This window comes from Entelurus aequoreus, linkage group LG05, assembly GCF_033978785.1.
Source record: "Entelurus aequoreus isolate RoL-2023_Sb linkage group LG05, RoL_Eaeq_v1.1, whole genome shotgun sequence".
In the NCBI taxonomy this organism is placed as follows: domain Eukaryota; kingdom Metazoa; phylum Chordata; class Actinopteri; order Syngnathiformes; family Syngnathidae; genus Entelurus; species Entelurus aequoreus.
In genome coordinates this window covers 80584715-80605488 of record NC_084735.1, presented here as the reverse complement: position 1 = coordinate 80605488, position 20774 = coordinate 80584715, and the positions used below count along the sequence as shown (strand labels likewise).

Here is a 20774-nt window from a genome sequence, read left to right as displayed (position 1 = left end):
TCTTAGACAAAAAGGCTAACTTAGGATAATGTTGCTGTTTAATTGGGAGTTCAACGTATACACTGTAGCTAACATAGCTACGCTAGTGCCGCTAAACTTTGACGTCATTTGTGATGACACATCGGAAGTTACGATTGACTTAAGGGGCGTGTTGTTCCAAAGATGTCGGCCGAATTCCAAATTGTACGAGATTAGCGGAATTTTACTTTTGTGTTTGTTTACAAGCTAGCCAAAATTCCGTCAACTACGGGTGTCCGAGTTCGATTGTTTTGTTTTTCTTAGACGAAAAGGATAACTTAGGATAATGTTGCTGTTTAATTGGGAGTTCAACGTATACACTGTAGCTAACATAGCTACGCTAGTGCCGCTAAACTTTGACGTCATTTGTGATGACACATCGGAAGTTACGATTGACTTAAGAGGCGTGTCGTTCCAAAAATGTCGGCCCAATTCCAAATTGTGCGAGATTAGGGGTATTTTACTTTTGTGTTTGTTTACAAGCTAGCCAAAATTTCGTCAACTACGGGTGTCCGAGTTCGATTGTTTTGTTTTTCTTAGACGAAAAGGCTAACTTACATAGCTATGCTAGTGCCGCTAACCTTTGACGTCATTTGTGATGACACATCGGAAGTTACGATTGACTTAAGAGGCGTGCCGTTCCAAAGATGTCGGCCGAATTCCAAATTGTACGAGATTAGCTGTATTTTACTTTTGTGTTTGTTTACAAGCTAGCCAAAATTTCATCAACTGCGGGTGTCCGAGTTCGATTGTTTTGTTTTTCTTAGACGAAAAGGCTAACTTAGGATAATGTTGCTGTTTAATTGGGAGTTCAACGTATACACTGTAGCTAACATAGGTATGCTAGTGCCGCTAACCTTTGACGTCATTTGTGATGACACATCGGAAGTTACGATTGACTTAAGAGGCGTGTAGTTCCAAAGATGTCGGCCCAATTCCAAATTGTACGAGATTAGGGGTATTTTACTTTTGTGTTTGTTTACAAGCTAGCCAAAATTCCGTCAACTACGGGTGTCGGAGTTCGATTGTTTTGTTTTTCTTATACGAAAAGGCTAACTTAGGATAATGTTGCTGTTTAATTGGGAGTTCAACGTATACACTGTAGCTAACATAGCTACGCTAGTGCCGCTAAACTTTGACGTCATTTGTGATGACACATCGGAAGTTACGATTGACTTAAGAGGCGTGTAGTTCCAAAGATGTCGGCCGAATTCCAAATTGTACGAGATTAGCGGTATTTTACTTTTGTGTTTGTTTACAAGCTAGCCAAAATTTCGTCAACTACGGGTGTCCGAGTTCGATTGTTTTGTTTTTCTTAGACGAAAAGGCTAACTTAGGATAATGTTGCTGTTTAATTGGGAGTTCAACGTATACACTGTAGCTAACATAGCTACGCTAGTGCCGCTAACCTTTGACGTCATTTGTGATGACACATCGGAAGTTACGATTGACTTAAGAGGCGTGTAGTTCCAAAGATGTCGGACCAATTCCAAATTGTACGAGATTAGGGGTATTTTACTTTTGTGTTTGTTTACAAGCTAGCCAAAATTCCGTCAACTACGGGTGTCGGAGTTCGATTGTTTTGTTTTTCTTATACGAAAAGGCTAACTTAGGATAATGTTGCTGTTTAATTGGGAGTTCAACGTATACACTGTAGCTAACATAGCTACGCTAGTGCCGCTAAACTTTGACGTCATTTGTGATGACACATCGGAAGTTACGATTGACTTAAGAGGCGTGTAGTTCCAAAGATGTCGGCCGAATTCCAAATTGTACGAGATTAGCGGTATTTTACTTTTGTGTTTGTTTACAAGCTAGCCAAAATTTCGTCAACTACGGGTGTCCGAGTTCGATTGTTTTGTTTTTCTTAGACGAAAAGGCTAACTTAGGATAATGTTGCTGTTTAATTGGGAGTTCAACGTATACACTGTAGCTAACATAGCTATGTTAGTGCCGCTAACCTTTGACGTCCTTTGTGATGACACATCGGAAGTTACGATTGACTTAAGAGGCGTGTAGTTCCAAAGATGTCGGCCCAATTCCAAATTGTACGAGATTAGCGGTATTTTACTTTTGTGTTTGTTTACAAGCTAGCCAAAATTTCATCAACTGCGGGTGTCCGAGTTCGATTGTTTTGTTTTTCTTAGACGAAAAGGCTAACTTAGGATAATGTTGCTGTTTAATTGGGAGTTCAACGTATACACTGTAGCTAACATAGCTACGCTAGTGCCGCTAACCTTTGACGTCCTTTGTGATGACACATCGGAAGTTACGATTGACTTAAGAGGCGTGTAGTTCCAAAGATGTCGGCCCAATTCCAAATTGTACGAGATTAGCGGTATTTTACTTTTGTGTTTGTTTACAAGCTAGCCAAAATTCCGTCAACTACGGGTGTCGGAGTTCGATTGTTTTGTTTTTCTTAGACGAAAAGGCTAACTTAGGATAATGTTGCTGTTTAATTGGGAGTTCAACGTATACACTGTAGCTAACATAGCTATGCTAGTGCCGCTGACCTTTGACGTCATTTGTGATGACACATCGGAAGTTACGATTGACTTAAGAGGCGTGTCGTTCCAAAAATGTCGGCCCAATTCCAAATTGTGCGAGATTAGGGGTATTTTACTTTTGTGTTTGTTTACAAGCTAGCCAAAATTTCGTCAACTACGGGTGTCCGAGTTCGATTGTTTTGTTTTTCTTAGACGAAAAGGCTAACTTAGGATAATGTTGCTGTTTAATTGGGAGTTCAACGTATACACTGTAGCTAACATAGCTACGCTAGTGCCGCTAAACTTTGACGTCATTTGTGATGACACATCGGAAGTTACGATTGACTTAAGAGGCGTGTCGTTCCAAAAATGTCGGCCCAATTCCAAATTGTGCGAGATTAGGGGTATTTTACTTTTGTGTTTGTTTACAAGCTAGCCAAAATTTCGTCAACTACGGGTGTCCGAGTTCGATTGTTTTGTTTTTCTTAGACGAAAAGGCTAACTTACATAGCTATGCTAGTGCCGCTAACCTTTGACGTCATTTGTGATGACACATCGGAAGTTACGATTGACTTAAGAGGCGTGCCGTTCCAAAGATGTCGGCCGAATTCCAAATTGTACGAGATTAGCTGTATTTTACTTTTGTGTTTGTTTACAAGCTAGCCAAAATTTCATCAACTGCGGGTGTCCGAGTTCGATTGTTTTGTTTTTCTTAGACGAAAAGGCTAACTTAGGATAATGTTGCTGTTTAATTGGGAGTTCAACGTATACACTGTAGCTAACATAGGTATGCTAGTGCCGCTAACCTTTGACGTCATTTGTGATGACACATCGGAAGTTACGATTGACTTAAGAGGCGTGTAGTTCCAAAGATGTCGGCCCAATTCCAAATTGTACGAGATTAGGGGTATTTTACTTTTGTGTTTGTTTACAAGCTAGCCAAAATTCCGTCAACTACGGGTGTCGGAGTTCGATTGTTTTGTTTTTCTTATACGAAAAGGCTAACTTAGGATAATGTTGCTGTTTAATTGGGAGTTCAACGTATACACTGTAGCTAACATAGCTACGCTAGTGCCGCTAAACTTTGACGTCATTTGTGATGACACATCGGAAGTTACGATTGACTTAAGAGGCGTGTAGTTCCAAAGATGTCGGCCGAATTCCAAATTGTACGAGATTAGCGGTATTTTACTTTTGTGTTTGTTTACAAGCTAGCCAAAATTTCGTCAACTACGGGTGTCCGAGTTCGATTGTTTTGTTTTTCTTAGACGAAAAGGCTAACTTAGGATAATGTTGCTGTTTAATTGGGAGTTCAACGTATACACTGTAGCTAACATAGCTACGCTAGTGCCGCTAACCTTTGACGTCATTTGTGATGACACATCGGAAGTTACGATTGACTTAAGAGGCGTGTAGTTCCAAAGATGTCGGACCAATTCCAAATTGTACGAGATTAGGGGTATTTTACTTTTGTGTTTGTTTACAAGCTAGCCAAAATTCCGTCAACTACGGGTGTCGGAGTTCGATTGTTTTGTTTTTCTTATACGAAAAGGCTAACTTAGGATAATGTTGCTGTTTAATTGGGAGTTCAACGTATACACTGTAGCTAACATAGCTACGCTAGTGCCGCTAAACTTTGACGTCATTTGTGATGACACATCGGAAGTTACGATTGACTTAAGAGGCGTGTAGTTCCAAAGATGTCGGCCGAATTCCAAATTGTACGAGATTAGCGGTATTTTACTTTTGTGTTTGTTTACAAGCTAGCCAAAATTTCGTCAACTACGGGTGTCCGAGTTCGATTGTTTTGTTTTTCTTAGACGAAAAGGCTAACTTAGGATAATGTTGCTGTTTAATTGGGAGTTCAACGTATACACTGTAGCTAACATAGCTATGTTAGTGCCGCTAACCTTTGACGTCCTTTGTGATGACACATCGGAAGTTACGATTGACTTAAGAGGCGTGTAGTTCCAAAGATGTCGGCCCAATTCCAAATTGTACGAGATTAGCGGTATTTTACTTTTGTGTTTGTTTACAAGCTAGCCAAAATTTCATCAACTGCGGGTGTCCGAGTTCGATTGTTTTGTTTTTCTTAGACGAAAAGGCTAACTTAGGATAATGTTGCTGTTTAATTGGGAGTTCAACGTATACACTGTAGCTAACATAGCTACGCTAGTGCCGCTAACCTTTGACGTCCTTTGTGATGACACATCGGAAGTTACGATTGACTTAAGAGGCGTGTAGTTCCAAAGATGTCGGCCCAATTCCAAATTGTACGAGATTAGCGGTATTTTACTTTTGTGTTTGTTTACAAGCTAGCCAAAATTCCGTCAACTACGGGTGTCGGAGTTCGATTGTTTTGTTTTTCTTAGACGAAAAGGCTAACTTAGGATAATGTTGCTGTTTAATTGGGAGTTCAACGTATACACTGTAGCTAACATAGCTATGCTAGTGCCGCTGACCTTTGACGTCATTTGTGATGACACATCGGAAGTTACGATTGACTTAAGAGGCGTGTCGTTCCAAAAATGTCGGCCCAATTCCAAATTGTGCGAGATTAGGGGTATTTTACTTTTGTGTTTGTTTACAAGCTAGCCAAAATTTCGTCAACTACGGGTGTCCGAGTTCGATTGTTTTGTTTTTCTTAGACGAAAAGGCTAACTTAGGATAATGTTGCTGTTTAATTGGGAGTTCAACGTATACACTGTAGCTAACATAGCTACGCTAGTGCCGCTAAACTTTGACGTCATTTGTGATGACACATCGGAAGTTACGATTGACTTAAGAGGCGTGTCGTTCCAAAAATGTCGGCCCAATTCCAAATTGTGCGAGATTAGGGGTATTTTACTTTTGTGTTTGTTTACAAGCTAGCCAAAATTTCGTCAACTACGGGTGTCCGAGTTCGATTGTTTTGTTTTTCTTAGACGAAAAGGCTAACTTACATAGCTATGCTAGTGCCGCTAACCTTTGACGTCATTTGTGATGACACATCGGAAGTTACGATTGACTTAAGAGGCGTGTAGTTCCAAAGATGTCGGCCCAATTCCAAATTGTACGAGATTAGGGGTATTTTACTTTTGTGTTTGTTTACAAGCTAGCCAAAATTCCGTCAACTACGGGTGTCGGAGTTCGATTGTTTTGTTTTTCTTATACGAAAAGGCTAACTGAGGATAATGTTGCTGTTTAATTGGGAGTTCAACGTATACACTGTAGCTAACATAGCTACGCTAGTGCCGCTAAACTTTGACGTCATTTGTGATGACACATCGGAAGTTACGATTGACTTAAGAGGCGTGTTGTTCCAAAGATGTCGGCCGAATTCCAAATTGTACGAGATTAGCGGTATTTTACTTTTGTGTTTGTTTACAAGCTAGCCAAAATTTCGTCAACTACGGGTGTCCGAGTTCGATTGTTTTGTTTTTCTTAGACGAAAAGGCTAACTTAGGATAATGTTGCTGTTTAATTGGGAGTTCAACGTATACACTGTAGCTAACATAGCTATGTTAGTGCCGCTAACCTTTGACGTCCTTTGTGATGACACATCGGAAGTTACGATTGACTTAAGAGGCGTGTAGTTCCAAAGATGTCGGCCCAATTCCAAATCGTACGAGAATAGCGGTATTTTACTTTTGTGTTTGTTTACAAGCTAGCCAAAATTCCGTCAACTACGGGTGTCCGAGTTTGATTGTTTTGTTTTTCTTAGACGAAAAGGCTAACTTAGGATAATGTTGCTGTTTAATTGGGAGTTCAACGTATACTCTGTAGCTAACATAGCTATGCTAGTGCCGCTAACCTTTGACGTCATTTGTGATGACACATCGGAAGTTACGATTGACTTAAGAGGCGTGTCGTTCCAAAGATTTCGGCCGAATTCCAAATTGTACGAGATTAGCGGAATTTTACTTTTGTGTTTGTTTACAAGCTAGCCAAAATTTCGTCAACTACGGGTGTCCGAGTTCGATTGTTTTGTTTTTCTTAGACGAAAAGGCTAACTTAGGATAATGTTGCTGTTTAATTGGGAGTTCAACGTATACACTGTAGCTAACATAGCTATGCTAGTGCCGCTAACCTTTGACGTCATTTGTGATGACACATCGGAAGTTACGATTGACTTAAGGGGCGTGTTGTTCCAAAGATGTCGGCCGAATTCCAAATTGTACGAGATTAGCGGAATTTTACTTTTGTGTTTGTTTACAAGCTAGCCAAAATTTCGTCAACTACGGGTGTCCGAGTTCGATTGTTTTGTTTTTCTTAGACGAAAAGGATAACTTAGGATAATGTTGCTGTTTAATTGGGAGTTCAACGTATACACTGTAGCTAACATAGCTACGCTAGTGCCGCTAAACTTTGACGTCATTTGTGATGACACATCGGAAGTTACGATTGACTTAAGAGGCGTGTCGTTCCAAAAATGTCGGCCCAATTCCAAATTGTGCGAGATTAGGGGTATTTTACTTTTGTGTTTGTTTACAAGCTAGCCAAAATTTCGTCAACTACGGGTGTCCGAGTTCGATTGTTTTGTTTTTCTTAGACGAAAAGGCTAACTTACATAGCTATGCTAGTGCCGCTAACCTTTGACGTCATTTGTGATGACACATCGGAAGTTACGATTGACTTAAGAGGCGTGCCGTTCCAAAGATGTCGGCCGAATTCCAAATTGTACGAGATTAGCTGTATTTTACTTTTGTGTTTGTTTACAAGCTAGCCAAAATTTCATCAACTGCGGGTGTCCGAGTTCGATTGTTTTGTTTTTCTTAGACGAAAAGGCTAACTTAGGATAATGTTGCTGTTTAATTGGGAGTTCAACGTATACACTGTAGCTAACATAGGTATGCTAGTGCCGCTAACCTTTGACGTCATTTGTGATGACACATCGGAAGTTACGATTGACTTAAGAGGCGTGTAGTTCCAAAGATGTCGGCCCAATTCCAAATTGTACGAGATTAGGGGTATTTTACTTTTGTGTTTGTTTACAAGCTAGCCAAAATTCCGTCAACTACGGGTGTCGGAGTTCGATTGTTTTGTTTTTCTTATACGAAAAGGCTAACTTAGGATAATGTTGCTGTTTAATTGGGAGTTCAACGTATACACTGTAGCTAACATAGCTACGCTAGTGCCGCTAACCTTTGACGTCATTTGTGATGACACATCGGAAGTTACGATTGACTTAAGAGGCGTGTAGTTCCAAAGATGTCGGACCAATTCCAAATTGTACGAGATTAGGGGTATTTTACTTTTGTGTTTGTTTACAAGCTAGCCAAAATTCCGTCAACTACGGGTGTCGGAGTTCGATTGTTTTGTTTTTCTTATACGAAAAGGCTAACTTAGGATAATGTTGCTGTTTAATTGGGAGTTCAACGTATACACTGTAGCTAACATAGCTACGCTAGTGCCGCTAAACTTTGACGTCATTTGTGATGACACATCGGAAGTTACGATTGACTTAAGAGGCGTGTAGTTCCAAAGATGTCGGCCGAATTCCAAATTGTACGAGATTAGCGGTATTTTACTTTTGTGTTTGTTTACAAGCTAGCCAAAATTTCGTCAACTACGGGTGTCCGAGTTCGATTGTTTTGTTTTTCTTAGACGAAAAGGCTAACTTAGGATAATGTTGCTGTTTAATTGGGAGTTCAACGTATACACTGTAGCTAACATAGCTATGTTAGTGCCGCTAACCTTTGACGTCCTTTGTGATGACACATCGGAAGTTACGATTGACTTAAGAGGCGTGTAGTTCCAAAGATGTCGGCCCAATTCCAAATTGTACGAGATTAGCGGTATTTTACTTTTGTGTTTGTTTACAAGCTAGCCAAAATTTCATCAACTGCGGGTGTCCGAGTTCGATTGTTTTGTTTTTCTTAGACGAAAAGGCTAACTTAGGATAATGTTGCTGTTTAATTGGGAGTTCAACGTATACACTGTAGCTAACATAGGTATGCTAGTGCCGCTAACCTTTGACGTCATTTGTGATGACACATCGGAAGTTACGATTGACTTAAGAGGCGTGCCGTTCCAAAGATGTCGGCCGAATTCCAAATTGTACGAGATTAGCGGAATTTTGCTTTTGTGTTTGTTTACAAGCTAGCCAAAATTTCGTCAACTACGGGTGTCCGAGTTCGATTGTTTTGTTTTTCTTAGACGAAAAGGCTAACTTAGGATAATGTTGCTGTTTAATTGGGAGTTCAACGTATACACTGTAGCTAACATAGGTATGCTAGTGCCGCTAACCTTTGACGTCATTTGTGATGACACATCGGAAGTTACGATTGACTTAAGAGGCGTGTCGTTCCAAAGATGTCGGCCGAATTCCAAATTGTACGAGATTAGCGGAATTTTACTTTTGTGTTTGTTTACAAGCTAGCCAAAATTTCGTCAACTACGGGTGTACGAGTTCGATTGTTTTGTTTTTCTTAGACAAAAAGGCTAACTTAGGATAATGTTGCTGTTTAATTGGGAGTTCAACGTATACACTGTAGCTAACATAGCTACGCTAGTGCCGCTAAACTTTGACGTCATTTGTGATGACACATCGGAAGTTACGATTGACTTAAGGGGCGTGTTGTTCCAAAGATGTCGGCCGAATTCCAAATTGTACGAGATTAGCGGAATTTTACTTTTGTGTTTGTTTACAAGCTAGCCAAAATTCCGTCAACTACGGGTGTCCGAGTTCGATTGTTTTGTTTTTCTTAGACGAAAAGGATAACTTAGGATAATGTTGCTGTTTAATTGGGAGTTCAACGTATACACTGTAGCTAACATAGCTACGCTAGTGCCGCTAAACTTTGACGTCATTTGTGATGACACATCGGAAGTTACGATTGACTTAAGAGGCGTGTCGTTCCAAAAATGTCGGCCCAATTCCAAATTGTGCGAGATTAGGGGTATTTTACTTTTGTGTTTGTTTACAAGCTAGCCAAAATTTCGTCAACTACGGGTGTCCGAGTTCGATTGTTTTGTTTTTCTTAGACGAAAAGGCTAACTTACATAGCTATGCTAGTGCCGCTAACCTTTGACGTCATTTGTGATGACACATCGGAAGTTACGATTGACTTAAGAGGCGTGCCGTTCCAAAGATGTCGGCCGAATTCCAAATTGTACGAGATTAGCTGTATTTTACTTTTGTGTTTGTTTACAAGCTAGCCAAAATTTCATCAACTGCGGGTGTCCGAGTTCGATTGTTTTGTTTTTCTTAGACGAAAAGGCTAACTTAGGATAATGTTGCTGTTTAATTGGGAGTTCAACGTATACACTGTAGCTAACATAGGTATGCTAGTGCCGCTAACCTTTGACGTCATTTGTGATGACACATCGGAAGTTACGATTGACTTAAGAGGCGTGTAGTTCCAAAGATGTCGGCCCAATTCCAAATTGTACGAGATTAGGGGTATTTTACTTTTGTGTTTGTTTACAAGCTAGCCAAAATTCCGTCAACTACGGGTGTCGGAGTTCGATTGTTTTGTTTTTCTTATACGAAAAGGCTAACTTAGGATAATGTTGCTGTTTAATTGGGAGTTCAACGTATACACTGTAGCTAACATAGCTACGCTAGTGCCGCTAAACTTTGACGTCATTTGTGATGACACATCGGAAGTTACGATTGACTTAAGAGGCGTGTAGTTCCAAAGATGTCGGCCGAATTCCAAATTGTACGAGATTAGCGGTATTTTACTTTTGTGTTTGTTTACAAGCTAGCCAAAATTTCGTCAACTACGGGTGTCCGAGTTCGATTGTTTTGTTTTTCTTAGACGAAAAGGCTAACTTAGGATAATGTTGCTGTTTAATTGGGAGTTCAACGTATACACTGTAGCTAACATAGCTACGCTAGTGCCGCTAACCTTTGACGTCATTTGTGATGACACATCGGAAGTTACGATTGACTTAAGAGGCGTGTAGTTCCAAAGATGTCGGACCAATTCCAAATTGTACGAGATTAGGGGTATTTTACTTTTGTGTTTGTTTACAAGCTAGCCAAAATTCCGTCAACTACGGGTGTCGGAGTTCGATTGTTTTGTTTTTCTTATACGAAAAGGCTAACTTAGGATAATGTTGCTGTTTAATTGGGAGTTCAACGTATACACTGTAGCTAACATAGCTACGCTAGTGCCGCTAAACTTTGACGTCATTTGTGATGACACATCGGAAGTTACGATTGACTTAAGAGGCGTGTAGTTCCAAAGATGTCGGCCGAATTCCAAATTGTACGAGATTAGCGGTATTTTACTTTTGTGTTTGTTTACAAGCTAGCCAAAATTTCGTCAACTACGGGTGTCCGAGTTCGATTGTTTTGTTTTTCTTAGACGAAAAGGCTAACTTAGGATAATGTTGCTGTTTAATTGGGAGTTCAACGTATACACTGTAGCTAACATAGCTATGTTAGTGCCGCTAACCTTTGACGTCCTTTGTGATGACACATCGGAAGTTACGATTGACTTAAGAGGCGTGTAGTTCCAAAGATGTCGGCCCAATTCCAAATTGTACGAGATTAGCGGTATTTTACTTTTGTGTTTGTTTACAAGCTAGCCAAAATTTCATCAACTGCGGGTGTCCGAGTTCGATTGTTTTGTTTTTCTTAGACGAAAAGGCTAACTTAGGATAATGTTGCTGTTTAATTGGGAGTTCAACGTATACACTGTAGCTAACATAGCTACGCTAGTGCCGCTAACCTTTGACGTCCTTTGTGATGACACATCGGAAGTTACGATTGACTTAAGAGGCGTGTAGTTCCAAAGATGTCGGCCCAATTCCAAATTGTACGAGATTAGCGGTATTTTACTTTTGTGTTTGTTTACAAGCTAGCCAAAATTCCGTCAACTACGGGTGTCGGAGTTCGATTGTTTTGTTTTTCTTAGACGAAAAGGCTAACTTAGGATAATGTTGCTGTTTAATTGGGAGTTCAACGTATACACTGTAGCTAACATAGCTATGCTAGTGCCGCTGACCTTTGACGTCATTTGTGATGACACATCGGAAGTTACGATTGACTTAAGAGGCGTGTCGTTCCAAAAATGTCGGCCCAATTCCAAATTGTGCGAGATTAGGGGTATTTTACTTTTGTGTTTGTTTACAAGCTAGCCAAAATTTCGTCAACTACGGGTGTCCGAGTTCGATTGTTTTGTTTTTCTTAGACGAAAAGGCTAACTTAGGATAATGTTGCTGTTTAATTGGGAGTTCAACGTATACACTGTAGCTAACATAGCTACGCTAGTGCCGCTAAACTTTGACGTCATTTGTGATGACACATCGGAAGTTACGATTGACTTAAGAGGCGTGTCGTTCCAAAAATGTCGGCCCAATTCCAAATTGTGCGAGATTAGGGGTATTTTACTTTTGTGTTTGTTTACAAGCTAGCCAAAATTTCGTCAACTACGGGTGTCCGAGTTCGATTGTTTTGTTTTTCTTAGACGAAAAGGCTAACTTACATAGCTATGCTAGTGCCGCTAACCTTTGACGTCATTTGTGATGACACATCGGAAGTTACGATTGACTTAAGAGGCGTGTAGTTCCAAAGATGTCGGCCCAATTCCAAATTGTACGAGATTAGGGGTATTTTACTTTTGTGTTTGTTTACAAGCTAGCCAAAATTCCGTCAACTACGGGTGTCGGAGTTCGATTGTTTTGTTTTTCTTATACGAAAAGGCTAACTGAGGATAATGTTGCTGTTTAATTGGGAGTTCAACGTATACACTGTAGCTAACATAGCTACGCTAGTGCCGCTAAACTTTGACGTCATTTGTGATGACACATCGGAAGTTACGATTGACTTAAGAGGCGTGTTGTTCCAAAGATGTCGGCCGAATTCCAAATTGTACGAGATTAGCGGTATTTTACTTTTGTGTTTGTTTACAAGCTAGCCAAAATTTCGTCAACTACGGGTGTCCGAGTTCGATTGTTTTGTTTTTCTTAGACGAAAAGGCTAACTTAGGATAATGTTGCTGTTTAATTGGGAGTTCAACGTATACACTGTAGCTAACATAGCTATGTTAGTGCCGCTAACCTTTGACGTCCTTTGTGATGACACATCGGAAGTTACGATTGACTTAAGAGGCGTGTAGTTCCAAAGATGTCGGCCCAATTCCAAATCGTACGAGAATAGCGGTATTTTACTTTTGTGTTTGTTTACAAGCTAGCCAAAATTCCGTCAACTACGGGTGTCCGAGTTTGATTGTTTTGTTTTTCTTAGACGAAAAGGCTAACTTAGGATAATGTTGCTGTTTAATTGGGAGTTCAACGTATACTCTGTAGCTAACATAGCTATGCTAGTGCCGCTAACCTTTGACGTCATTTGTGATGACACATCGGAAGTTACGATTGACTTAAGAGGCGTGTCGTTCCAAAGATTTCGGCCGAATTCCAAATTGTACGAGATTAGCGGAATTTTACTTTTGTGTTTGTTTACAAGCTAGCCAAAATTTCGTCAACTACGGGTGTCCGAGTTCGATTGTTTTGTTTTTCTTAGACGAAAAGGCTAACTTAGGATAATGTTGCTGTTTAATTGGGAGTTCAACGTATACACTGTAGCTAACATAGCTATGCTAGTGCCGCTAACCTTTGACGTCATTTGTGATGACACATCGGAAGTTACGATTGACTAAAGAGGCGTGTCGTTCCAAAGATGTCGGCCGAATTCCAAATTGTACGAGATTAGCGGAATTTTACTTTTGTGTTTGTTTACAATCTAGCCAAAATTTCGTCAACTACGGGTGTCCGAGTTCGATTGTTTTGTTTTTCTTAGACGAAAAGGCTAACTTAGGATAATGTTGCTGTTTAATTGGGAGTTCAACGTATACACTGTAGCTAACATAGCTACGCTATTGCCGCTAACCTTTGACGTCATTTGTGATGACACATCGGAAGTTATGATTGAGTTAAGAGGCGTGTCGTTCCAAAGATGTCGGCCGAATTCCAAATTGTACGAGACTAGCGGTACTTGACGTGAGAATTTTCATTCACTTTTGTTTACAAGCTAGCAACATTTTCTCAACTACGGGTGTCCGAGTTCGATTGTTTTGTTTTTCTTCGGCAAAAAGGCTAACAAAGCATAATGTTGGTGTTTAATTGAGAGTTAAACATGCGCACTGTAGCTAACATAGCTATAGACTTAGACTTAGACTTAGACTTCCTTTTATTGTCATTCCAATTTGAACTTTGCAGTACGGATAAGAACGGCATTTCTATGCTAGTGTCGCTAACGTTTGACGTCATTTATGATGACAAATCAGAAGTTACAATTATCTTAAGAGGCGTGTAGTTCCAAAAATGTCGGCTGAATTCCAAATTGTACGAGATTAGCCGTATTTGACTTTTGTGTTTGTTTACAAACTAGCCAAAATTTCGTCAACTACAGATGTCCGAGTTTGATTATTTTGTTTTTCTTAGACGAAAAGGCTAACTTAGGATAATGTTGCTGTTTAATTGGGAGTTCAACGTATGCACTGTAGCTAGCATAGCTATGGTAGTGCCGCTAACCTTTGACGTCATTTGTGATGAGGAATCGGAAGTTACAATTAACTTAAGAGGCGTGTAGTTCCAAAGATGTCGGCCAAATTCCATATTGTACAAAACTAGCGGTACTTGACGTGAGAATTTTCAACCGCTTTTGTTTACAAGCTAGCAAAATGTTCTCAACTACATGTGTCCGAGTTCTATTGTTTTGTTTTTCTTCGGCAAAAAGGCTGACAAAGCATAATGTTGCTGTTTAATTGGGAGTTAAACGTATATACTGTAGCTAAAATAGCTTTGCTAGTGTCCCTTTCCGTTTGACATCATTTGTGATGAGGAATCAGAAGTTATGATTGACTTAAGAGGCGTGTAGTTCCAAAAATGTCGGCTGAATTCCAAATTGTACGAGATTAGCCGTATTTGACGTTTGTGTTTGCGTCTGCGTTTGTTTACAAGCTAGTCCGAGTTTGATTGTTTTGTTTTTCTTCGGCGAAAAATCTAACAGCATAACGTTGCTATTTAATTGAGAGTTAAATGAACGCACTGTAGCTAACGTAGCTATGGTAGTGTCGCTATCCGTTTGACGTCATTTGTGATTGAGGAATCGGAAGTTATGATTGACTTAAGAGGCGTGTAGTTCCAAAAATGTCGGCTGAATTTTTAAATTGTACGAGATTAGCGGCATTTGACGTATATGTTTGAATTTGTTTACAAGCTAGCAAAATTTTGTCAACTACAGATGTCCGAGTTCGATTGTTTGTTTTTTTTTCGGAGAAAAGGCTAACTTAGCATAATATTGCTATTTGATTGAGAGTTAAACATGCGCACTAATGCTAACATATCTATGCTAGTGTCGCTATCCGTTTGACGTCATTTGTGGTTGAGGAATCGGAAGTTATGATTGACTTAAGAGGCGTGTAGTTCCAAAAATGTCGGCTGAATTCCAAATTGTCCGAGATTAGCGGTATTCAACGTTTGTGTTTGAATTTGTTTACAAGCTAGCAGAACTTCGTCAACTACAGATGTCCGAGTTCGATTGTTTTGTTTTTCTTTGGCGAAAAGGCTAACTTAGCATAATGTTGCTATTTGATTAAGAGTTAAACATGCGCCCTAATGCTAACATATCTATGCTAGTGTCGCTATCCGTTTGACGTCATTTGTGGTTGAGAAATCGGAAGTTATGATTGACTTAAGAGGCGTGTAGTTCCAAAAATGTCGGCTGAATTCCAAATTGTCCAAGATTAGCGGTATTCATTGTTTGTGTTTGAATTTGTTTACAAGCTAGCAGAACTTCGTCAACTACAGATGTCCGAGTTTGATTATGTTGTTTTTCTTAGACAAAAAGGCTAACTTGCATAGTGTTGCTATTTATTGAGAATTAAAACGTACGCACTGTAGCTAACATAGCTTTGCTAGTGTCGCTATCCGTTTGACGTCATTTGTGATGACACATCGGAAGTTATGATTGACTTAAGAGGCGTGTAGTTCCAAAAATGTCGGCAGAATTCCTAATTGTCCGAGATTAGCCGTATTTGACGTATATGTTTGAATTTGTTTACAAGCTAGCAAAACTTCGTCACCTACGGGTGTCCGAGTTTGATTGTGTTGTTTTCCTTAGACAAAAAGGCTAACTTAGCATAATGTTGCTATTTAATTGAGAGTTAAACATGCGCACTAATGCTAACATATCTATGCTAGTGTCGCTATCCGTTTGACGTCATTTGTGATGACACATCGGAAGTTATGATTGACTTAAGAGGCGTGTAGTTCCAAAAATGTCGGCAGAATTCCTAATTGTCCGAGATTAGCCGTATTTGACGTATATGTTTGAATTTGTTTACAAGCTAGCAAAACTTCGTCACCTACGGGTGTCCGAGTTTGATTGTGTTGTTTTCCTTAGACAAAAAGGCTAACTTAGCATAATGTTGCTATTTAATTGAGAGTTAAACATGCGCACTAATGCTAACATATCTATGCTAGTGTCGCTATCCGTTTGACGTCATTTGTGATTGAGGAATCGGAAGTTATGATTGACTTAAGAGGCGTGTAGTTCCAAAAATGTCGGCTGAATTCCGAGATTAGCCGTATTCGACGTTTGTGTTTGAATTTGTTTACAAGCTAGCAGAACTTCGTCAACTACAGATGTCCAAGTTCGATTGTTTTGTTTTTCTTCGGTGAAAAGGCTAACTTAGCATAATGTTGCTATTTGATTGAGAGTTAAACATGCGCACTAATGCTAACATATCTATGCTAGTGTCGCTATCCATTTGACGTCATTTGTGGTTGAGGAATCGGAAGTAATGATTGACTTAAGAGGCGTGTAGTTAAAAAAATGTCGGCTGAATTCCAAATTGTCCAAGATTAGCGGTATGCAACGTTTGTGTTTGAATTTGTTTACAAGCTAGCAGAACTTCGTCAACTACAGATGTCCGAGTTCGATTGTTTTGTTTTTCTTCGGTGAAAAGGCTTACTTAGCATAATGTTGCTATTTGATTGAGAGTTAAACATGCGCCCTAATGCTAACATATCTATGCTAGTGTCGCTATCCGTTTGACGTCATTTGTGGTTGAGGAATCGGAAGTAATGATTGACTAAAGAGGCGTGTAGTTCCAAAAATGTCGGCTGAATTCCAAATTGTCCGAGATTAGCGGTATTCAACGTTTGTGTTTGAATTTGTTTACAAGCTAGCAGAACTTCATCAACTACAGATGTCCGAGTTTGATTATGTTGTTTTTCTTAGACAAAAAGGCTAACTTGCATAGTGTTGCTATTTATTGAGAATTAAAACGTACGCACTGTAGCTAACATAGCTTTGCTAGTGTCGCTATCCGTTTGACGTCATTTGTGATGACACATCGGAAGTTATGATTGACTTAAGAGGCGTGTAGTTCCAAAAATGTCGGCTGAATTCCAAATTGTCCGAGATTAGCCGTATTTGACGTTTGTGTTTGAATTTGTTTACAAGCTAGCAAAATTTCGTCAACTACAGATGTCCGAGTTCGATTGTTTTGTTTTTCTTCGGCGAAAAGGCTAACTTAGCATAATGTTGCTATTTGCTTAAGAGTTAAACATGCGCCCTAATGCTAACATATCTATGCTAGTGTCGCTATCCGTTTGACGTCATTTGTGGTTGAAGAATCTGACGTTATGATTGACTTAAGAGGCGTGTAGTTCCAAAAATGTCGGCTGAATTCCAAAATTGTCCGAGATTAGCCGTATTCAACGTTTGTGTTTGAATTTGTTTACAAGCTAGCAGAACTTCGTCAACTACAGATGTCTGAGTTTGATTGTGTTGTTTTTCTTAGACAAAAAGGCTAACTTGCATAGTGTTGCTATTTATTGAGAATTAAAACGTACGCACTGTAGCTAACATAGCTTTGCTAGTGTCGCTATCCGTTTGACGTCCTTTGTGATGACACATCGGAAGTTATGATTGACTTAAGAGGCGTGTAGTTCCAAAAATGTCGGCTGAATTCCAAATTGTACGAGATTAGCCATATTTGACGTTTGTGTTTGCGTCTGTGTTTTTTTTACACCCTCAGGGTTTTGCACGACGGTGATACAGATGTTTTGATCGGCTTTAGAGGCTTATGTCACAATAATGTGTTCAATGACATTAAGCGGGCTTCGCTACACAGCCCAAAATCAAGCGAGGCCAACAACTGCCTATCAGAGGTCGGAGTTTGATCGTTTTCTTCAGCCTGTAGGCTACGCTAACATGATGATGCCTTTAAAATGTGAGTTAAATGTTAGCACTTTAGCTAACCTAGCTGTGCTAGTGTCGCTAACGTTTGACTTAATTTGTGATAGGGATTGGAAGTCATGATCGACTTTAGAGGTGTGGATGTCAGTGTTTACCACTGCGTTTGTTCACAAGCTAGTAGAATCTAGTATCTTAAGGGCTCGCTGAACTGAAAACTTACGACAGAGGTTTTGTGTGAGGCTGACCCGGGTGTTTTGTGGGACTTCAGAGGCTTTATGTCACAATGTTTACAACGGCGTAAAGCGGGCTTTGCTACACACATCCAAATAAAGCTCTGCCAACTACCTGTCAGTCAGATACAGATCGCTTTTTGGGTTTTTTTTTAGACTAACCTAGCATGATGTTGCTGTTAAAAATGTAAGTGTGATGTTAGCATGTCCCTCCCACCTCCACATCCCACCTCCCCGGATTGTAAATAATCAAATGTAAATAATCAAATGTATATACTTGTTCTTTTGCTTTCTGAACTCACTATGTTCACTGCTCGCTGTACATATCCTACCAAGTCAGACCTACACTTTTTCAATGTCCATTTCTCTGATTATGCAATTGTTGATGACTGAAGTGCTGATATCAACCAAACCTAACCCCCCCCTCCACAAACAACTCCTCGGATTGTAAATAATGTAAATAATTCAATGTATATACTCTGATGATCAACTTGTGTGATGACTGTATTATGCTGATAGTATACATTTGTACCATGAATTGATTTACGTGGACCCCGACTTAAACAAGTTGAAAAACTGCAGTGAGCAAACCCGTCCAAGAGATGGCGCCATAGCACAAACAATAACACTATTTGGAACCGTGATCGCGGGGCACCTGCTGATTGGGCTGGGCATTGCTCTGGTGTATCGTCAAATTCGTAAGACGATGGCAGCCACTCAAGGAGCCCGAAGGCTGTTTGTCGCAATGGAAGGTTTGGGGGATCACAGAATGTGGCGATTTCTGAACTGAATCGCAAGACAGATCACATCATGGAGAAGCTTGGTGAAAACGAAAAATTAAATATGAGAGCAGCCAGCATGGATGAAAAGAACAGACAAGTCATTGTAATGTCTGCTCGCGGAAAACAAACATCCTAATCTACGATTTGACTCCCTCGAATGGCCTTGACGCTGTGAAGAACAGCAACAGGCTGTTCTGAAAACATCCCCCGAGGACACCTCAATGATGGACGCTTTTGACCTCCCTCCCGCCTCAACGACATCTGGAGTCGAACTTTTGCTTGCATGCAGAACGGCCCCGGCCTGTGAATATTACATCATCACACCCAAGACAATGGGCACAAACACGCACACACACCCTCCCCCAGACCACGCCTTCACCACAGATGGTTTCCCCTCGGGGTGATGGACGGCTGGCAGCGTTTCATAGCAGCAGTCGACCTCCAGGGCTCCAACTCCCCGCCCCTCTGCTGCCAGTTGTCGTGATTAAATGTAACGTGTTTATGTGTGCATGGCATGGAGGTTTTTTACCACTCCAGACTAGGCCCCCTTAGTAGCCCAATTTAGATTGTATTTTTTTACTCATCTTCTTCCCCAGCGTTTTACCTTTTTCTTATCTTTTTCGGGGCACCTTTGGCGACCCATCAGCATTCCTATTCTGTAACCCTGTACACCAGGGGTGTCCAAAGTGCGGTGTCCGCAGGTAATTTTTAAGGGCCCCACGACACATTCTAAAAATAAGATTAAAAAAAACAAAAAAAACATAAAAAGTGGTATAAAAGAGCAAACAGGTGAAATGTAACAAGAAAATGTTGCATTATTTACTCTAATAATCCAAAGCTGCCATGCAGGCTGTTTCTTTCTTTAAAAAATAATAATGAATCAAAATCAATGTCATTATGAATTATTGACCTATTCAAGGCTCCATTTACTTCCACTTTGAGATATTTTGGGGGGAAAATGTTGCATATTTTTTGGTTGCCATTTAAAAAACAAAAGTTTTTTAAAGAAGTGCCTAAAACGAACAAACAAAAATCATAAACAACAATAAAACGTATAATTGACGGATAGATCTGAAGTTGATCTTGAGACTATTGTGGTAAAAGGATTGGATTTATTTTTTTAAACTTTACTGAGCAGTACCCTTTTGGATCCCCAATCATTTTAGTGGGACTTTTTTTTTTTTTTTTAAGTGTCATCGCTCAAAAAAATAATACATTAAAATCAATGTTGTTATGAGTTATTGACCTTTTTAAGACTCCAATTATTATATAATCTCAAATATTCCACTTTAAAATGTTATTGGGGGAAAATATTGCATATTTTGTGTTTTTTTCCCCATAAAAAAACACAAAAATGGCATACATCTTAAATCTTTAAAAGCGTTATATTGACAGATAGACCTAATGTTGATCGAGAGATTTAAACCTTGAATAATAATAATAATAATAATACTAAATAATGACACATTTGTAATATTTTTTTTGACCAAAACCTTTCGGGGTCCGAGTGGAGGCCTAAGTGTATCTTTTTTAAACATATATTGTATTGTTTTTTAAAATAAAAAAATATCAAAATGGCCCCCGCTTGCTTTGATTTTTCAGTGTGCGGCCCTCAGTGGAAAAAGTTTGGACACCCCTGCTGTACACTGTTTGTTTGTCTAATCTTGAACGGGTTTGTGCTGAAAACATAGTTGTCGTACTTGTGCAACGACAATAAAGTCCTATCCTATCCTACTCCATAACACTCGGGTTTCATGCAAACGACTGAACACAAAACATTACGGGCGTCAGCGGGAAAACAATTCATAAATTAGCCGCTCCGTTTTGTAAGCCGCGGGGTTCAAAACCGAGGAAATAAGTAGCGGCTTATTTTACGGTATATGTCAAAAGTGGATAAAATGCGCACACTTGGAGGCAAAAATTTGGATTTGTCGGCAAAACGGTTATCTCCTGCTTCAAAGTCATGTGACGTTTTAGCGCGTGGCACCGAGTGTGAACTTGTTTATTCCCTGGCGACGAGTCGATACCTGGGATCCGTTATTGCGACTGCACTGTCACCCGTGGCCATGGCCACAGGTGGAGGGCGTCACCAGGTAAAGACCGGAATGCACCCGGC

General features: G+C 39.9%; 2 protein-coding genes and 1 long non-coding RNA gene across 4 annotated transcripts in view; 2 read left to right on the top strand and 1 right to left on the bottom strand.

The window, feature by feature from the left end:
• Positions 1–20774, top strand: part of LOC133651091 (neural cell adhesion molecule 1-like) — an 881445-nt gene that overhangs the window by 126208 nt on the left and 734463 nt on the right. The gene's annotated exons all lie outside the window — the stretch shown is intronic.
• Positions 1–20774, top strand: part of LOC133649970 (neural cell adhesion molecule 1-like) — a 616992-nt gene that overhangs the window by 470222 nt on the left and 125996 nt on the right. The window lies entirely within an intron of this gene.
• Positions 19274–20774, bottom strand: part of LOC133651103 (uncharacterized) — a 31930-nt gene continuing 30429 nt past the window's right edge. The window contains exon 3 of the long non-coding RNA XR_009826376.1: positions 19274–19387. This is a non-coding gene — a long non-coding RNA (uncharacterized LOC133651103). The remainder of the gene's footprint in view (positions 19388–20774) is intronic.